General features: G+C 40.5%; 1 protein-coding gene across 3 annotated transcripts in view; it reads right to left on the reverse strand.

Moving 5' to 3' along the window:
* Positions 1–19,176, reverse strand: part of LOC112572197 (cardioacceleratory peptide receptor-like) — a 67,419-nt gene that overhangs the window by 21,718 nt on the left and 26,525 nt on the right. The window lies entirely within an intron of this gene.

Here is a 19,176-nt window from a genome sequence, read left to right on the forward strand (position 1 = left end):
GACTATGATTGTTTTATATGTAGCATAATGTATTTTTTTTTTCAGCAAAAATATAGAGTTTGGGCTTGATATAAGTTTAAGGTCAGATTAAGGATCATGGTAGGGGTTTTAGTACTTTTTTATTATTACTTTGGACAAAATGACGATTGAGAGCACGGTTTATTAAGTAGAACAAGGGGCAAAAGTGAGTTGGAAAAAAATAGTCACGACCCGACAGTCGCAACGGGAGTCGAATCTCCAAGGCTCTGAACGTTGCAGCACCAGAGAGATTTGTGTCGTTCTCAGCTCTATCCGTGGCACACAGTCGTCCGAGGGTTCCAGACCCAGAATCATCTCATTCTAAACTTGTTCTTGTATACAAATACAAAAATCCAGAATTTATTTCTTCCTTTTTTTTTTTTTTTTTTTTTTTTTCCTTTTTTGCCGTCCCCTTCTTCATCATAACATCTGTCATCGCAAGGCGAAAGGTTTCGCGCATGGCTATAATGATGTCGTCTGCTTGTAACACAAGTCAGACATCAGGGAAGAAATATGGAAACGGTTATATTTTAGTTACAACATGTTTTATAGGGATTTCTGTCCGTGCTGACTCATCGACTGGTGATACGTCTTTGTAGAGTTCTTGTGAGGACTTTGTTATCGAATTTACATCATAGTCGGTTTTTATCGCGAGCTTTCATTGTTATAGCGCGATGATTGAATTCAAAGAGAATTATTTGTCTTTCTTTCTCTCGGAGCTGCCTCAATGCTCGTATGGGAAGTTTCCTGAGTGTTTACATGCGCGTGTTGATTTGTTGATTTGTCCAATGTATGAACCTCCTGCACTGACTACACAATAATGAGGACATATAGTTGAGTCTTCAATCACAACATCCAATCAGCGTTTAGCAGTTTTAGCGGTTTCCAGGCCCAGTGGCACATCATGTTTCTAAAACTTAAAACTGTTCTCAAGATTTTTTTGTTTTAAAACGGTTAGAATTGCATGAAACTTTTAGAAATGTTTTAAATGTGGATTTTTCTCTAAATTTAAAACACATCGAAGCCGTTTGACAACGACTGGCTAAAACAGTTTTAAAAGCGGTGATCGCAGTTATCTTAATCAGCTTCAGAGAATAACTCAAGATGCTTACAAGCAAGCAAATGAATAGACGATGAAATAAAACAAAGACAAATTGTTTCAGAATGTCTGGATTTCCACAAACCGACATCGAATGAATTATTGAAGAGATTACAATGGTTGCGGTCGAAAGCTGAGATCAAGTTCAGTCTGAAAACATAAATTGCAGTCACTGACACTTTGAATGTTCATCGATCAACATGTATTGAATTTTTTCATTAGTGAGCTATCTTTTACTGTATTTGAGCATTGGCTGAATGAATGTAAACAAAGGGCGGGAAATCAGGAAAGAATCGCTTTGGACGCTTTGTTGATTAAATTCAAAAATTCAAACAATTATTCTGCGAGTCAGAAGGTCGTAGGAAAAATACATAGTCAGAACTCTTGCCACAAGGAACATCAAGTGTCAATCGGTCTTCAGGGTTGATGTGAGAGAGAGAGACCAAAGGACGATCAGCACATCTCTGTTTCCTCTACAATGATTCTGTAATAAAATATCTATTGTCCGACAACTGTGGACATTCATTAACATACTTCATGGACCATTACACATTTTTCACACGTGTAAGTCTGTCTATTACAAATTGTTTTCCAATCTGATTTTGTATCTCGCAAATTTCTCGCTACATTTCTCCAAGCCTGGTAGGAATGTATAACTGATGTCTGTATGATGCCGCAAATGGGATCATCATGTGGAAATGGACAAAAGAATAAAGTGGACTCTAAAGCTGCAGCTCTTTGCTTTTTTCAACAACATTATTGTCCGTCTTATTTTGCTTAATTAGTCGGTTAGTTAACTTTATATTAATGATTAGGTCAAGGTTTTGCTAAAACTCTCACAGGTCTGTCCATGATCGACTCCTCTAAACTTTCGCTTGTTTTCTACTCGCGGCCTGCGTTCGACTTGCGAGATGCTGCGTGAGATAACGAGACTGACGAGATTTTTCCGAAGCATAATGGGCCAGTTAGCGGCACGTGATATGCCTGTTAGCAATATTTTTCCCCAGGGGAGGAAATAAATCTAGAAGGATGGCGCTGGTGTCGATGACATTATTTCAGCTTTGTGGCCACAGCGAGGTTTGCTTGGCCTTAGTCCCGCCGCTGGGCCTTGACAAATGTCTTCTTGAGAACTACAGGGACTGATACTCACAGGATTTTATCCAGTGCAAATTCACTTTACCGAGAGTATTTGGTCGAGCTGGAGGGTTTGTTCCTAGAGTCGAGGTCTTGTGAAGATCGAAGGACCAGACCTCGGCTTCCACAGCGCATGCGCACGAGTGCATTGAGGACCCTTGCAGGACATTTATCTACAGACACGTAGTCCCTTTGTGGCTGCTGGCGGCACTTTCATCTACAGATTAGGCGCGTTTCCTTCTCATGTTAGTTCTAATTGTCAACTGCCTTTGTATTTCCTGTTACTGCTTAATAAGCTGGTCCATGCGGGGCTTTACATCGTTGTGATAATTAAGTCCTCCATACCTTCCTTTTATGAAGTCCAGCTTAGTGTCTGATCTCATTTTAGCCGGGTCATGACTGCTTATTCCCTATTTAAAATTTGTTATTCCGTTATTCCTGTTGGTAATTGTCTAGCTTACGGTGATAAACACAAAACGTTCTTGATTTGTAGACTTCAGAGTGCTAAAGGTTCTCTCTTCTGAGACCTAAACGAGATGATAAACAGTCGACTTCAAAGGTAAGATTCTTGTTCTGAAGACCTGTGAACAAAAAATGTCTGTCGTCGCAGCGTAAGATGTGCAGCCTGTAATACCATATAATCTTAGGTAAGCATTTGCAAGATAATATACTTTTTATACTCTTGTGAACACCAAGATGGTTTACAGAGTTCACCAAAGTTCTGACATGAAACATGGCCTACCGTTGATGCCATCACTAAACAGTATTCTGTCTTAATTCGTAATGAACATTGAGCCATTGCCTCTAGTTTATTTCTGGATAGGATTATTAACGACATAGAACATAAGACTTTGTATGGACAAAGGCAGGACAAATAAACAGGTCTGCATGTACTTGACACCTGCTTGGCGTGAAGCAGTTCTTTACAAAAGGAGGAGGGGATGTCAGCAAGGACCAACTAATCAAAAAGTTTCTTTAGAAGTCTTGGAAATGCAGGTCTACATGCAGGATGGAGAACATAATGGCCTCTCACCCACTCTTGATACCTGTTTACAGTGTCTGGTGCTTGTTGAGATTTAACAAGTAGGTGCAATGGGCAATGGTGGAGTCCGACATGAACCAAGACACTTCTTTTTTTCAGACCGTTTGACTGAAAAAGGATTGTGCATTTTCTTCGAAACTTGGCAGCTTTTCCACAGCAAACTTCTTAGATTAAGTGATCAATGTCGGAGAACCAGTAGAAATATGCTCAGGGGTGGGCACGAGTGGCTTAGAGAACACTTGCTACATGCAAAGTCCCAGACCAGCATTGCCTGAAGCTCAAGAACGCAAACATCCTCTTTCCTTTGTGACCAGGAGGCTCTTCTTACCCAGAAGCTGTCTAATATATTGTAGAACACGTCTCTAGTTTCTATACTGCCATTTAATACCATCAAATAATTTGCAAGTTATAGTCACAGATTTGCATAAGTATCCGATTACAAAAAGGTTTCTATGAGATAAGCGGGTATCATGTGGACTGCGTGTCATGTAGAACGGGAATCAGACTGGATATCAACTGTCCTGTCTCCTGGTCCTCTCTAAATTCCCAGACCACTGACACAATTCTGCCTGAAGATTGAGAGTCTGGGACAAAATGATCATCCACTGAATGTGAGGCGTGTCGCCATTTCTAGAGGCAGTAGTTCCAACTCGCAGACACGGAGATGGAGGAGACTTCTCGTCGGGCGGAGGACTTTGCGTGACGAGAGAAACACACTTTTGAAGCCAATCAATAACGGGGTCGTGACACACAAAAGGTTAACGGTGATGCTGTAGTGACTGTTACAAAAACAAAGTTGCCATCCGTTGTCTTAACTGTTTCGTTTTGCTTCCGATGATTGCTTGAAACACTCAGATAAAGCTTTAAAGTAGATTTCACGAAAGCTGTTTTAATTTATTCATTCTGTTCTGTTTCTCGTTGGCAGTAAAAATCATGGCCGCCAACAAAAGTTTCTGGAAATAGAGAACGACGATTGGATACAAAGAGGTTAACCCCACGGAAAATCGAGAGTGATGGGACCTGTCAGTTCCGTTAAACAACCCATCTACCAGAGATGATAAAATGTCTTTGTTTAATGCCCTTTTACCATTCCCTGTATTCTTTTACCGCTTCATCTTTTTCTGACCACACAGGAGCAGCCACTGCTCTGAAGACAACTATGCGATAAAACAGAAACAGTAAGAGACGACCACCTACACATGAACAAGTTCCAGTTAGACACCCTGGCTCCTCTAACCGCGATTAAGACCTTTTCAGCTTGCTTAGGGTGCCAGGGAGAAAATCACAAAGGGAGGTCATTCAAAAGGACAAGTTCTTGCACTAATGGTCGTTGATGGGATGGAAGGAGGGATGAGGGTGGACAGGGATGAACACTCAGGACCTCCCCCATTCCCCCGCTGACTGCAGGATGCGATAAGAAGATCGTTGCTTAAAATTACTGCCTGATGCAAGATTTCAGTCTCGTAAATCAGTTTTAAGCATCTTGGAGGATGCACTCGTCCTTAAGATGAATTGCCTTTGCAGGGAAGATGTTCAAAAGCATGAATGGGATTTGAGAGAGGTGAGGGTGGCACTATATTTTAATATAAGGATGTAAATCTGAGTTTGATGATAACGATAATGACTAATCCACGCTTTATAATAATCATCATAGTCCATGTATACTTTATGATATAATGATTCAATAGTCTCTGACAATTATCATATACACTTTAAAACAGATGAGCTAAGCTTCAGCATAACAGCTACATTGATGAAATATAATAAAATAAAATAAACAGAAAACAAACGCCTGAGAAGTCCGGCACACAACGTGTCCAACTCTTAATGCTTCTAAAAGCTTTTCATCGGCTTCCTCCTGTTAACATTTTTGTGGCATGTGACAGTCACTGACCCTTCATGTCAGTTCCACGGCTTTGAGTTCCTTCACATCTTCACCGAGATTCAACCTCATCTGAATAATCAATGAAGGGGAAGCGGATAGCTGAGTAGTTAGCACGAACCTAAAGTCTCGCCGGTTCGATACCCATAGGGCGCAGCCACCTTTCCTCCCTTGACCAAGCTGTCGGGAATGGAGACCTGTCTTCATAGAGCATTATAGAGGATAAAAGTAAAACACATATATCGAGAGAGAGATGGCCCGAAAAAATTCTCTTAGTACCTCCCTCCCTAACGGACATAAGCAAACGTTAGGGGAAGGTGGATGAACTTATCATTTTAGCCAAGTAGGAGCCTTCTTTCACACAATAGTTTGCTTCTATACCCACCACTGGTCAGCATCTTTTGGAAAGCATCATGAAAGAAACGTTTCCCGACCACAACACCTCCATTTCCATTGTAACATATGTTTTTCAGACAGCATCGATCTGATGATATGAATAAACAGCGAACTGACGGACATTTTGAATAACAACCAGCACTGACAAGACCAAAGGTCATGGCCAACGGCAGCGGTGAAGCAGATATCTATGTGAGTGAAGTACAGTTTGAGGAAGTAAACAACTTTATCTATTTAGGAGCCACCTTCTTCAAAGATGGCAGCTACATGGCAGAAATCCGCATCAGGATCGCATCAGTGACAACGGTAATGTCCAGGCAGGAAAGGACCTGGAGAAGATTGCGGAGTGTACCAGACCCTCGTTTGAATCCTGCTGCACGGACGGTATGCTTCCGTTTGTTTGTTGTGTCAGTACCTTATCCATCCAACGATTTTCAGTAATCCATCCATTTATCCACACCTTCATCTACCCGACCAATCATACATGTTTATCCCTTTGTCCGTTTGTCCACTCATCCATCTAGATATAGCTTGTAGCTTTCGCAAACTTTGACATTCAGAAGGAGGAACGGGAGAAAAAAAATCTGTAAATGCAGCTGTAACATAATATAGAAACGATTATGTTGGTTGTCGAGCAGCAAATGTTAGTTAATACCCGTTATTCCAAACGTGCTTACGTGTGATTTAACGAGGGAAGCCGAGTGATTTTCGCTGTTTTCCAAATCAATAAATGAATAAATAACATCACGCAGCTCCCACATCTGAGACAAGCCCGCAACCTTTGATGTCTACCACATTCCCAAACCCATACCCTTTGACCTCTGCCTCTCTCCAGAACACGAAACCTTTGACGCTTGGCGAGCCTCCCAAGAACTCGAGATGACGAGTCCGAGAAGCTGGTCGATGAGGCCAACGTCTGGTCAAGGACCACGTGATGTCACTCGTCTGTCACCAAGCTGCCAATCAGGACCACATGCTTGGAGCAGGACCTCGCCATTGCTGGTGGCATCCTTACATCTCATCCTCTGAACAGCTTCTTGTCCTCCTCCCTCCCAACTCATACTTGTATCCACCCAATAATGGAAATTATCTGTCTTCATTAACTCTGTCATCGTCACGGTGGTGCTCTGTGAATGACTATTGCCAGGTGGCATTTTAACCCTTTCTGTCGCATCTCGACGCATCTATGTTTTGGCTTTCATTGTGTACTTCAGTACAATTTTTCTGAAGCTTTCAGGTCAAAGGTTCACGTCTTTTCTGGCCTTTCAAGTTGCCAGTCTTAAATGAGTTCTCAAACATTTGCTTGTGAGAGTATGGATTATTTGAGTTCAGAAGAAGCTTGAGTCCTTTTAGGGGGAAAAGAAATCCGCCTTCGAGGGGGAAAAAATAATACCGTAAATTTGATGGCTGGCTTCAGAGGAAACTCACCTTTAGCTGCAAGGAAATTATTTTTCGAAGAAGATTTTTACACGCGACGTAGTTCTGTCTTAGAACTCCTCTCTGGTACCTGTGTGTGTGTGTGTGTGTGTTTGTAGAAAGAAAGAACCAGAGATAGATAAAGAGATGAAGAGACAGTACGACTACTTAAGGAAAGATGGCGAATAACGAAATATTTTTGTTGTTTTACAAAAAATTATTATCTGCTCTCTTGTTCCTTTCATCTCGCTGCGGCAGTTTGCTATTGGCCTTACAAAGTCATTATTAATCTGCGATGAAAGATCAGTTAATACTCAGAACAGTCTTGTCACTGGCAGATTGCTAGTGTCTAAATGAAGCAGGGAGGATGGAGCTCACTGCATCGACTGAGTGACCTTCTCACTGGGGAACTGAACAAAGAAACCACCATGGTAGATGAAGATGGAGATAAAGGAGGCAGGAAGTCGACAGAACAATAGAAGTCTGAAGATGAAACCAAAAGACCACAGAGAAGCAAAACATTCAGTACAATGGAAAAGCATGTGTCACATGTCAGGAGTAAAATCCACAACAGGTAAAAGTAGAAAACAAGAGAGCTAGTCTACTATAATAATTACAATCAAACTGTTGTTAAATACATTCTCATTAATTTTCTTGTCTTAAGTGGCCATTAAGGAAGCAAGAAATTTATGAGATTCTGAAAAAAAGAAGGAAGTCTTTTGATTGGCTATAAACTATTTGTTGTAATCCTGTGATTTCTTGACTTCATTGTGATTTCATTACTTGTGGTTTATTTTGAAGACAGCTTTTTTTGTTTCTTTGTGATTTACTGTATTTATTTTAAGCTTTGCTAATAGTTCTTCGAAACTTTTTAAAAATAATCTACTTCTAAAAACCCAGTTGTATACCCATGGCTGAAATAATTTATTTGTTTTTATTTTGTATGCAGTCAACTGATTTGTTGCAAACATACTTTTAAAAAGATAACTGATGTTTTGATGACAAAAATTTAATCCATGATTACCGATTTCCTTGAGGATGAAACTAGATAAATTTGTCAGGCTGCCAACTGGATGAACAGACGGTGTAAATATGTCACTCAAGGGGACAGAAAAAGTCTCATGGGATGAAGATTGTGTGTGTGTGTGTGTGCGATAGGGGGAAAGAAAGAAAGACGAGGAGATAGATTGTATACAGATACATCTCACTAAATATCTTGTCCAGTAAGTTCTTTGCATAGCGCGCTCCCTTTTTCATTACTCGTAGAATGAACAGAGTTATCTACATGTACATTCAGTATACACTTTGTTCAATTTTGTGCTGAATGTTTTTAAATTTAAGAACAAATACAACTATTTGAAGTTTCAAGTAAAGGATACCTAACTTCCTGTAGTGTCGGGGAAGGTAAGCAGTCAGAGAGAGTTTGGGCAACGTCCTCAAAAAATAAATAAATAAATAAATAAATAAATATAAAAAAATGGGTGTGAAAAATAATTGTTCTCACTCATAGTTGTCCAACATCCGACAGCTGACAGAACTGCAGGACAGTGAACCGTTGTCCTTCCGCTTTCTTTGACTAACGACCGTCTCGACGATTTGTCTTTAAATCATCAGTCTCACCCTCCCCCGCTCGTTGACAAACCTTTTATTTGCTATTGATGAGTGGTGTTCCATGCTCCCTCACCCTCCTTCATTTTTCATAAAGCTTTGTCAGTGCCACAGCTTCATTATCTTCTAGAATGTCCAAGTTTTTTTTTTTTTTTCCTACCTTCCTTTGTTTCCCCATTTCTTTAAGGCTTCGCTGAAATGATTTTATGTCGCGAACTCCTGACAGAGCATCGGTCCTGTTCTGTCCGGACCTGTGAACAGTTCACTTGTTTGTGAGACATTGTGAGGAGAGAGGTTGGTGCTCGAGTGAGGTCTCCTACAACTGCAATCTGTCGACAGTTTTGGGCTTCAAAGGATAATGAGTCAGTAATTACTAATTCGATGGATGGACTGTAACATTGTGATGGCTGGATATACGGCCAATGAGCAGCCACTAATGATGGCCCTCGTCAGCTTAGTCGTCGCTGACATTTATTATGTCTACTATTTTATACAACAAAGAATGGTTGTACATTTATTCTGTGCACTGGACTGCAGAAAGCTTATAAGGAGATCAACAACACGAAATAAAAACAAGAGCTCAAAAGTAATTACCAAAAACAAAAAACCCAAGAAAAGACCAAAAATTATAACCAGAAGAAGGAAGAAAAACAAGCAACGGATTAAGACCAAGGCGCAGAAATAGCTTACTCTTATTTTTTATCTGTCTGCTACAGAAAATTCACTTCCTAGTTTTATTTCAAAACAAGTCTGAATAACATACCTGTTTACCTCCCCTTTATCTGGAAAGCTGGAATAAAGGAAAGAGGTCTTATTTCTTTGGTGTTTTCGTTTCTTAGAGTTCTTCTGAGTGAGACACCTTTGATCTTTGATGCATTCAAAAACTTGATTCTGCCATTTTGCTTTGCGTTAAGGAGGATAAACCTCTGGTAACAGTTCCGAGTAGTGTCAGGACAGTTCACACCACTACTGCGTTGCAATTTTTTTTTTCATTTTTGTTTCTCATGACTAGGTAAAGCCCAGTAAAAGACATTAAAAATTAAATAAATCTGTTCTCACTACACGCCTACAAACATCGCAATGTACAGAAAGAATTCCAAATCGTGAGGTCTAGAAAAGCCTCATTCAAACAGTGAAGCGGCGCAAGTTGGTCTGGTCACGTGACCTGCACACCACTCTGTGTAAAACCATCTTCCGGTTTACTTTGGAAAGTGGTTGACGCCGAGTCTGGTTAACATCAAGAAAGGACTGGCCATGCCATGCAGAACCTCCTTAATTCCTTTTAAGACAGGCCTCAAGGGGAATCCTTGTCAGTCACTGAAACTATCCAGTTCTCTCCCTTGACCAGTCACAGGGGGAATAAACCAATAAATGTTAAAGAACAAGCTGGAAAAGAGAGAGTAAAGACGATAAGAGAAGAGATTCAAAGATTAACTTCTGATCCGATACAAAGTGTAAACTATTGTGGATCGAAACACGAATTGGGTTGTGCTCAGAAATAAAGAGCTAACGGGATCCGAGGGTCTCACCAAGTGTTGCCTGCTCGCTTCATAACCCCTGTCGAAAAAAATTGTAAATAAAATTCCCATTGCCACCCAGACGCCTGCGAGATCGCCACCAACAAGGCTGGAAACACATTCATCATCAACACCAGTTCTAGAGTTGAAAATGATGATGTCACTGCTGAGGCAGACGAGTCATTACAGATGATCTCACATCCCATTCAAGATATTTTGCCCCTCAAATCTTTGCTTCGTATGAAAATTCGAAACTTGAAATTTTCAAATTTAATTTCAGTGTTGGCAGAATCGGTTGTTAAAGTGTTAGTAGACCGGATTTTGGTCTTTCATTCTTAACCACCATCAGCGGCCTCACGACCAAGAGGATTGTGGGAAAACAAACTCATTTAGTCTACGACGAAAAAGCTATCAAAAATTTTTGAATGTATCAACGCGGGATAGTAATCGAAACGTGGTAAAAGGGGAGTAAGGAGGTAAAAGTCATTCACAAGTTTTTTTTTCAAGTAGACTGAAGCCATATATTTAAAGAAACATTTGCTATTCACTGATAAAATTGACTTACAGGAAGTCAGTAGTAACAGTCACTAGAGGCTGGTGAGAATCTTTTCTCCAAACACGCAACATCGTGGATGAGCAAGAAATCAGTGTTTAAAATTTCATACCTTTAATGTTGTAAATATTAGACTAAAGTAACAAGAAATTTGTAGAGAATATTAAATCCATAAAAATCTTAAAAAGTGGCAACCTGGGGATTAATCAGAAAGTGCGGATATATTTGTTCGGGCAAAAATTTGAAAGAGAATGAAATTGTCTTGAAGCACGCTTTCAAACAGTTTTGGTTTTAACGAAAATTGAGGACTCCATGTTTGTAATATCGGCTAGGAAAAACAGGAAAATTACCTATTACTGACTCCATGATTGAATCGGAACCACGAGAAGAGACAGTAACCCAAGCGTCTTGTAAAGACGAGGCTTGAAGACGAAGTTTCTTGCTGGTGACGGGAGTGAGGGTCGCACCATGACAGAGAAACCATCGACAACATCAACACAATCTCTTCCATAGCTTCATCGACCTTAAGAAGGCATTTGACAGTCTGGTACAAATGTCTGGAATGTTATGTGCGAAAAGTGCTATTTTCATACCACATTCACACACATTGTCCCGAAGCTTCTTTGTTGATATGCTTTGCCAAACTCATTCAAGAGCCTTTCCCACGTCCATATGATCGATACAGCTCTTACATTCACACTACGATTTTCACATTAACAAAATAGTTCACACACTTAAAATCCAATGCTCACACTTGTAACACAGGGCCAACAGTAACGCATCAGGTTGTCATGTAACAAAACACGAAAGTAAGTTGTCAGAGCCTCATTTATCTCATCTCGTCCTTCTAATCATCACGATCAATGTTCCTTGTCCAGAAGCTGGCTCAGTAATCAGCAGCCACGCACACACAAACGTACGCATCCTCCCAACACACACCAGCACGTGCTCACAGCTGGATATGACGTCATCAAAAGTCCACAAATCAGTTCAACCGAGTTCACCCACAGCTGTAGACACCCGTTCAGTGGAAGGCTGCTCAATGAAGTAAGACTTCCGAGGATATGTCCAGTGATAAACACTGTTCTTCAGCTGCACAGCGAGGGCTTGGATGTGTCAGAAGGACCAACAACCTTCGAGAAAAGAAATTTATAACACAGCTGGAAGTGTTTGTACTTTGCTTTCTCTGTGAGAAGTCTCAGAGCTGCTGATCGCCAGATACAGTTTCGACCACTCTGACGTCATCAACTGTCCTGGAAGCCAGACAGCCGCCCTCAGTGGATACCAAGAGAGGAACGATCCTACTGCTAGCTGAATCATCATCATTGTTAGTGTATATGTTCATGGATCATATTTCGGTCATATATCCGTCTAGGATAAGGTTACTTGCATCGTCTTTTTTTCATTGGATTATTGGAATATATGTAAAGCGAAAGTAGGAACCATTGAATCAAGAGCCCATGAACTAGGTAGTGTGCATGTCGGACTGTATAGCAGAATTCACAAACACCGTAGTATTGAAAAATTTGTAGACCATTACACACTCGACATTTTATTTATTTATTTATTCACTAGAGGGGTATGGATAAATTTACATTATACACAATTAGCAGTCTACTTATACAACTTCCTCATGTAAAGCTTGAATAAATATCCACATAGCTTGAATAAAAGTAAGTACTAGGCATTAATATATATCAGCCAACCCAGTGACTCGACATGTCGTCTCCCTGTTCCACCAATCAAAAATCTCGTTACTCCGGAACTCAGATCTCTTCCACGCGTTGTATCTAAAGTTAATCATTTAATGCTTATATTATTGAATGTTCTTGTGAATCTGCTTTGATTATCATTATTAATATTATTACTAGCATTTTTGCTAATTTTACCGAGTAGGCCAATATAAAAGGGATTCTGATCGGCTCACCCTCTGAAGAGCTGCTCCTGTTTCAAAAACCACACAGAATTGTGGGATTGCTTCAGGCGTCAGGCAAGATCCAAGTGCCTGCTATTACCGAGTTCTCAAGAAATACTAGATAGTAAAAGAAACCGCTGGGGGCTTACAGGATTATTAAACACAGTAAAGCTACCAACATGGTAAAATTATCAGGACACAGAGAATGGCATGAAAAAAAAACCATATTAGGTTGTTAAAAAGACGACGGTAGGCTGGAAGAGATTACAGCCCTTAGCTGCACTGCTTCCCGCTTTACTAAACCTGTGGTTGCAAGGCGAGATATCCAAGATGGCCAATGATCCATTGCTGCCGGCTCTGTGCAGAATATTGCAAGTCTTGTGGCAAGAATGGCAACACTTTATTGGTTCTGGGGTCCAGCCCCCGCCAGACAGAAAAAGCATTTCACAGAAAAGCAGTTTCCTATTGCATTTCCTTACACAGTCGGAGTGTCTATTAGATGATTGGCTCCTGCCACCCCACTTAGCACACACACCACCACAACTACAACCACAACCACAACCACAACCACAACCACACACATGTTTACCAACACCACATACACACATCTTTGACAGACCAATTCTGATTTGTCTCTTCATTTGCTGTAGAAATAATATTAATTCCTACAGTTAGGTAACAAAGGTTAGTAACCCAGTTTTGTTGTTTTCCCGAGCACCTTGTTACCTGTCCACTAGTCTTTCAGTTCCACAACATTCAGAAAGTTGCTTCTCGTGAGAGTTTTAGACAAAAAGTATCTTCTTTGGTTTCAGAGAGATTTATTCACTGGTATTACTTTCTTGTGTTGTATTACAGTCAACACCTGTACAAGAGGAAGAGTACCAGAAAACTACAGTAAAAACTTGAACAAGCATCTGTTCACATCATTTTTTCAGAAGTACAATGCTGATTGTCGACATTTTGTGAACACTATGTTTAGCATTTCTCTCTGAACGCGCAAAGGATTGAGTAATTTCAAGTTAGAAATCCTAGCACGTGCTCATCACAAAAATCTCTTTGTCTGCCATTTCTTGTATTCAATGCACCAGAGAAGGCTGCTCGGGTTTCCTAGCCCTATCATCCAACTTTTTTAAAAGTAAAGTCTCTTTCTCGCAATGAGAACGCAGCAGCAGGCGGTGCAGAAGTAAAATAGGTTCCCCTGCAATCTCCTCCCCTGCTCGGCTATCTCTCTGGTTCTGGACTCTTTGCGCGGATATGGTTTGCGATGACTTATGTGTCTGGGAAAGGAGGGCTTTGGGTGGTAAAGGGCTATGATTATACCTAGGTAGCCAGGAACTAAAGCCGAGATTAAGAGCGAGCTGGCTGAGCGGCAATTACAGGGGAGAGGAGGAGTGGGGCGGTGCCGGGCTGTGAATGCCTGAGTTCAGCCTGGGGCCAGTTGCTCAACACACTTCAAATTTTAAAACTTTTAGGACTTGAATCACTTTAGATAATCATTATATCTAAACTCAGTGCAGAACATAATTTTAGGATTTATTTTTAACTAAAATCAGACTTTTCGTGCCCGAAAAGCAGAATTTTTTTAATGCGTTTGTCTTTTTTCCTAAGCTTGCTTTTAGAACAGTTGTAAGAAGGAGAAACACTGTGCAGCTAGCCCCACAGCAGACCTGTCACTGGTACCAACTGGAGAACTCTCCATGACCATCCAGCAGATGAGTGTCTGAGGGATGAAGGCAGGAGTGGATGCACAAGGATGTCATGGCTAGACTGCTTCCCAATGTCGCCGTCTTTAGACACGGTGAGCCACTTACAGCTCACTGCCATGCAGCCAGTGCCTCTAATATCTTCACCTTCATGGTGTTTGTCGGTCTGCACCTCAACAGCAGGTAGTGGTGTTACTTTAGATATTCCCAGATGTTGGGAACCCTGAACTGAGCGCAATACTCTTGTAGACTCTCAAACACCTGAAGCTGCTGACACTGTCTGTCTTCATCGGTCTTTCCTTACCTGTTCCCTTTCTTCTATCCCTCTAATTCATTTTTCTACTTTCTCTCGTTCTCTTCTCGCCCTCCCTCCTGCCCTGCCTGTGTGTATCATTACTGTCTGGCCCCTGAGCCCCTATCTCATCCCTCTCCAGCGCCGTCACTGTGTTAACTCTAATCTCACTAAAATCGCATCTTGAGTGAGAACGAGAATTGAACGGATTATTGAGCGGAGAGGTCCATCCCTGCCTCCTGTAGTGCTGAAACAATTTTTTTAATTTTTCGTTTTTCTCCCACATTAGTTTGTGACGGTCGATAGCTCAACGGTTTCCTTTCATTCGTAATTGATTTGTACTTCACACTTAGTTCAAATCCAATTAATTTTTTTTTTTGGAAGGGGGAGGAATTTTCTGTGAACCCTGCAGAAATTCCAATCTTTTAACAAGTCTCAGGTAAATGGTGGCGGTGTGTTGGTGATAGTGATTATAATGATAATTATGATGATGATATTGTTGATGATCATCACCATGAGGGGGATGAGTCTACTAACCTACCCGAGTATATTGTAAGGTTGGGCCTTGTCTTCCAAAGAATATATGCTCTAGGCACGTTCAACCACTCACTTCACTGTTCGTACAACCACCAGGTTGTTGCTTTTTTTAACTTGCTTATTTTTTACCTTTACCTGTTAGGTAAAGCATTTAATTGTTCTTGTCAATACAGATGACCCAAAGCTAGACTGTTATTGTTTAGAAAGATAAGTTCAGACAGTTGTTATTTGTTCACCTCTTGAGGTTTATGGAGAACTTTTAATGATACACAATTGACGGGTCACCCATATCAAGATTAAATAAATGTACACAGATAAATAAAAGTAAATACAATTAAATACAAAACAGTGTTATGTGAGAAAATCAAACTTAACAGCACTTCTTTTCTTAAAATTATTCCTCACTTACGAGATTTTTAAAAAAATGGAAAGCTCTTGACAGTAGCTATGTCCTTCTGTCGCTAATTGATTTCCAGTAAAAACTAAAAAATTTTGTGAGAAATGTAGTGTTATCCTCGTAATTTTTTATGCCGATGTGCATTTAAGGTTCACTGAAAGGGGTTTGGAATAAAGTGGCCTCCATATGTATTTTGCACTCATGTCACTGCGCACCACGAGTCTCTTCAAACCAAGACTTGCTGGAATAATATTCAACAATCCTGCAAGAAATTACAGCGGCTGTACAGAGTTGAACAAGGACCTGGCTGACATTTGCCGACGATGTCTGTTGGTGCAGCTCGCTTTTTGAGTCAGTCAAACAAAACTTGGCTTGGAGTGCAGGAGGCTGCGGGAAGCACCGATACAGAATTTGTATTTAATTTACTTTGCATGCGCCATCTTTCACATCTCGTCTGCTTGCAACAATACAATGTCCCCTGCGGCCAGACATTCCCGTCGTGCCTCTTCTTCCGGCACTGGACTGCGCATGTCAGCACGCCAAGTATGGTCATAAAGTAAACAGGAGTCCAGGCAACTTCCTCGTTTCGGGAATGTGAGTAAGGTTGGCAAATTATTAAAATCAACAGCATATTTTTTTAGAAAAAAAAGTGCGCAGCTAAGTTTTCCTAGTAACACATCGTCCCGCACATGTTGATCGAGAGACCACTCGGCTGCCACAAAAGTATTTCTTGAGAAAGAAGTTTTCGATAGAATTTCTAAGTGCGATTTTTTAGTGATGACAACGACAACGGTTTCAATTGGAAGGTATCCTTTTCCTATTAATTCTTTGTTCACTGATTTATCTTTGTGTCTTCTATGTTTGTCTTCTATTATTTGTCTCCACAGTTGTTTCTCCTTCCGTCTTTTGTATTGTCTACGTGTCCTACTTGTCTTTAGCTCTGAGAGCATGCTGCTTCGTGAACGTGATTATGAGCTATACAGTTTACAACTGTTGTTGTTGTTGTTGTTGTTGTTGTTGTGTTGTTGTTGTTGTTGTTGTTGTTGTTACAGTAATGTGAATGCTGTTCATCCACATCACAACAGTTTAGTTTAAGCAAGCACTATGCCGCGCAGTGCCCAGAGAGTCCATCTTCTCCGGGCTGGAGTCGGCGTCTGATCATGCCACCCTATAAGTAATCAATAGATGTACTGTCTTTTTTTCTTTCTAACTTTGTTTTAGTGGAGACACAGCTAATCCAATCACAACTTGGAGTAGTCTACGTGAAAAATTTTCGAAGTTGGAAACTTTCTTAGCTGGAACTTTGGCGGCCCACGTGTCTGGCAGCAATACCTTCATTGACTTCAAGAGATGAGGATGCTAGCAGGATGAACCTGGGGTTACTGCCCAGCCAGTTCTAGGTACTCTGAAAGATTTGATAAGGGACAAATGAAGTTCACATTTCCCACACACGGAAAAAATGTCTCAAACTGATAGCTCAACCTGGAAATCTGCTCATAAACTACAACCTTCACATTTGCACTAAAGTCAGTTGTATGATTTCGTAGCAAATAAAGAGAAAAAGATGAAAAATAGTCCAGAAAAAATACAGTCCTTGACGATTCAAATGTATTTTGAAACTTATTTAAGATATTTTCATCAAGTATTGTGTTCGTTGCCACAACATGGTTGTGTATACGTGGATGGTGATGAAGACAGTAAGAATTCGCGTGGATTAAATGTCATCACAATGGAGGGCAAGATCAACAGCATCAGTCAGTCGCATCACCACAAAACACTGTGTTTTGATTGTTGAGAACACTGCCATACTTTACTACAACTGTATACATTGAGAATTGGTGTTTAGTTTTTAACTTAAATAAATACTGTAAATCGCGGAGAACTAGCCGTTTGCTGGGTTCAGCGATATAAAAGTATACTTTACAAATTACTTACCAAAATACCTTCTTTACTCAGACTTGCAATCAGTGTTATAAATATAAAATACAACCAAATTTGCATGGCAGGGACAAAAGCTTTGATCGACAAGATACCCTGATTGTACAAAGTGAACCCCCATAATACCAGTACACGACTCCATAGGGTGGGGCTACAGGTGGGGCTACAGGTGGGGCTACTAGCAGCTAATTACACCAGACTGTATTTCTCATACCTCGGAAGTATTTTCATCTTAGGGAAGCATTCTGCCTTATCTTGCTGCTCGTCCCTGGATCACGTTTTATGTCGCTGAAATTCCAGATTACCACTTGACATTTCTCATCCTTTGAATTTCCAGTCACCCACCTCTGCCATCGCCCACAGGAAGCACAGAAAAGATTAGGGGAATATTTTCTTTAGTTGGACCGACTTAATAGCTTCAGGTAAATGAAGGTGCTCGGGATAAAAGTCTCCTGCAATCACAGACCTTAGCTGGCTCAAACTGCGCAAAAACCCTCGGTATTCTTTAGAAAAAAAATAGACGAGTACTGTGAGTCTGTACTCGAGACTTTACACAGTCTTGGAAAATAAGTAAAATTATTGACCTGAATAATTTCTGTGACATTGGCCAATGCTGAAAACTGAATTCCATCGCAAAAGATCCGACTGGTGTCCTAGTTTTGGTCTCCGGTATAACATTGCGAATTCTCATCACAAAAATGCAGCCAAGCTTCAATGGAGGACCTTTACAGCCTCAAGGAGACTGAAGACTTCTTCAAAACAACTACACCACTCTCCCCACCACCACCAATAGGCTTTCATGTAATAAAAGCGGGGAGGATATCGATTGTACTGTATCCCCCATGAAATCTAATCCCATACAAGTCAGTAAAGGGGGATGATACCCCATTGTAAATTACTGGAAAAAATGAAGAAGGTGGACGTCTTATCGTGCTAAAGACAAACGCAATAGAAGACAGAACTATTGTAATAGTGATAGTTATGGCATCGACCTTAAGGGATCAGGACGAACAGTTGTTAAAGTGAGCAGTGCTTAGTATTTTTATTGAACATGAGATGGTTGCAGAATCGTTTGTAACTGTTTTTTAAGTACTCAAAACGAGGCGCTTATTTTGTGAAGAAATCACCATCTTTCTCTATGGAAAGCAACCACAAACACTTGCGCAGCCTAAATGCCGGAGGTTTCTTAAAAATTGCACAACTTTCATCAGCTTCGATGTATTTTCACCATTACCGTTTTGCAGACTGCCAATCAGACACACTTCCATTGAGAGAGGAAGCCGACCTGTTGCAGGGTTTGTTTTTTGTTTTTGTTTTTTTTTGTTTTTTTGTTTTTTTTTGTTTTGTTTTTTTGGTTTTTTTTTTTTGTTTTTTTGTTTGTTTTTTTTGTTTTTTTGTAGTTGTTTTTTTTTGATCGGGTCGTCACAAAAACTTTCGTTTTCTGTCATAAGAGACAATCGTCTCGACCAGCAATATCCAGAGTGTCATTGCAGACGAACAGACCAGTGCATCGTCACAAACAGGAAGCAGCAAGTAAGCAAGTGCGAAATAATGAGCCATTCCCAAATATATCGCCTAGGTTCTTGAGAAGTTGGGAAATAATGTTATTGGTTACTGAGCAGTAGCAACAGAATGGATATGAGTAGCCATTGAAAAGCTTGGGAGCAAAATACGGAACATTCTCACTGTGTGCAGGTGTCATCTAAAACAATGGCAGGAATATTTCCGA

The sequence above is a fragment of the Pomacea canaliculata genome, linkage group LG1 (assembly GCF_003073045.1).
Source record: "Pomacea canaliculata isolate SZHN2017 linkage group LG1, ASM307304v1, whole genome shotgun sequence".
NCBI lineage: Eukaryota > Metazoa > Mollusca > Gastropoda > Architaenioglossa > Ampullariidae > Pomacea > Pomacea canaliculata.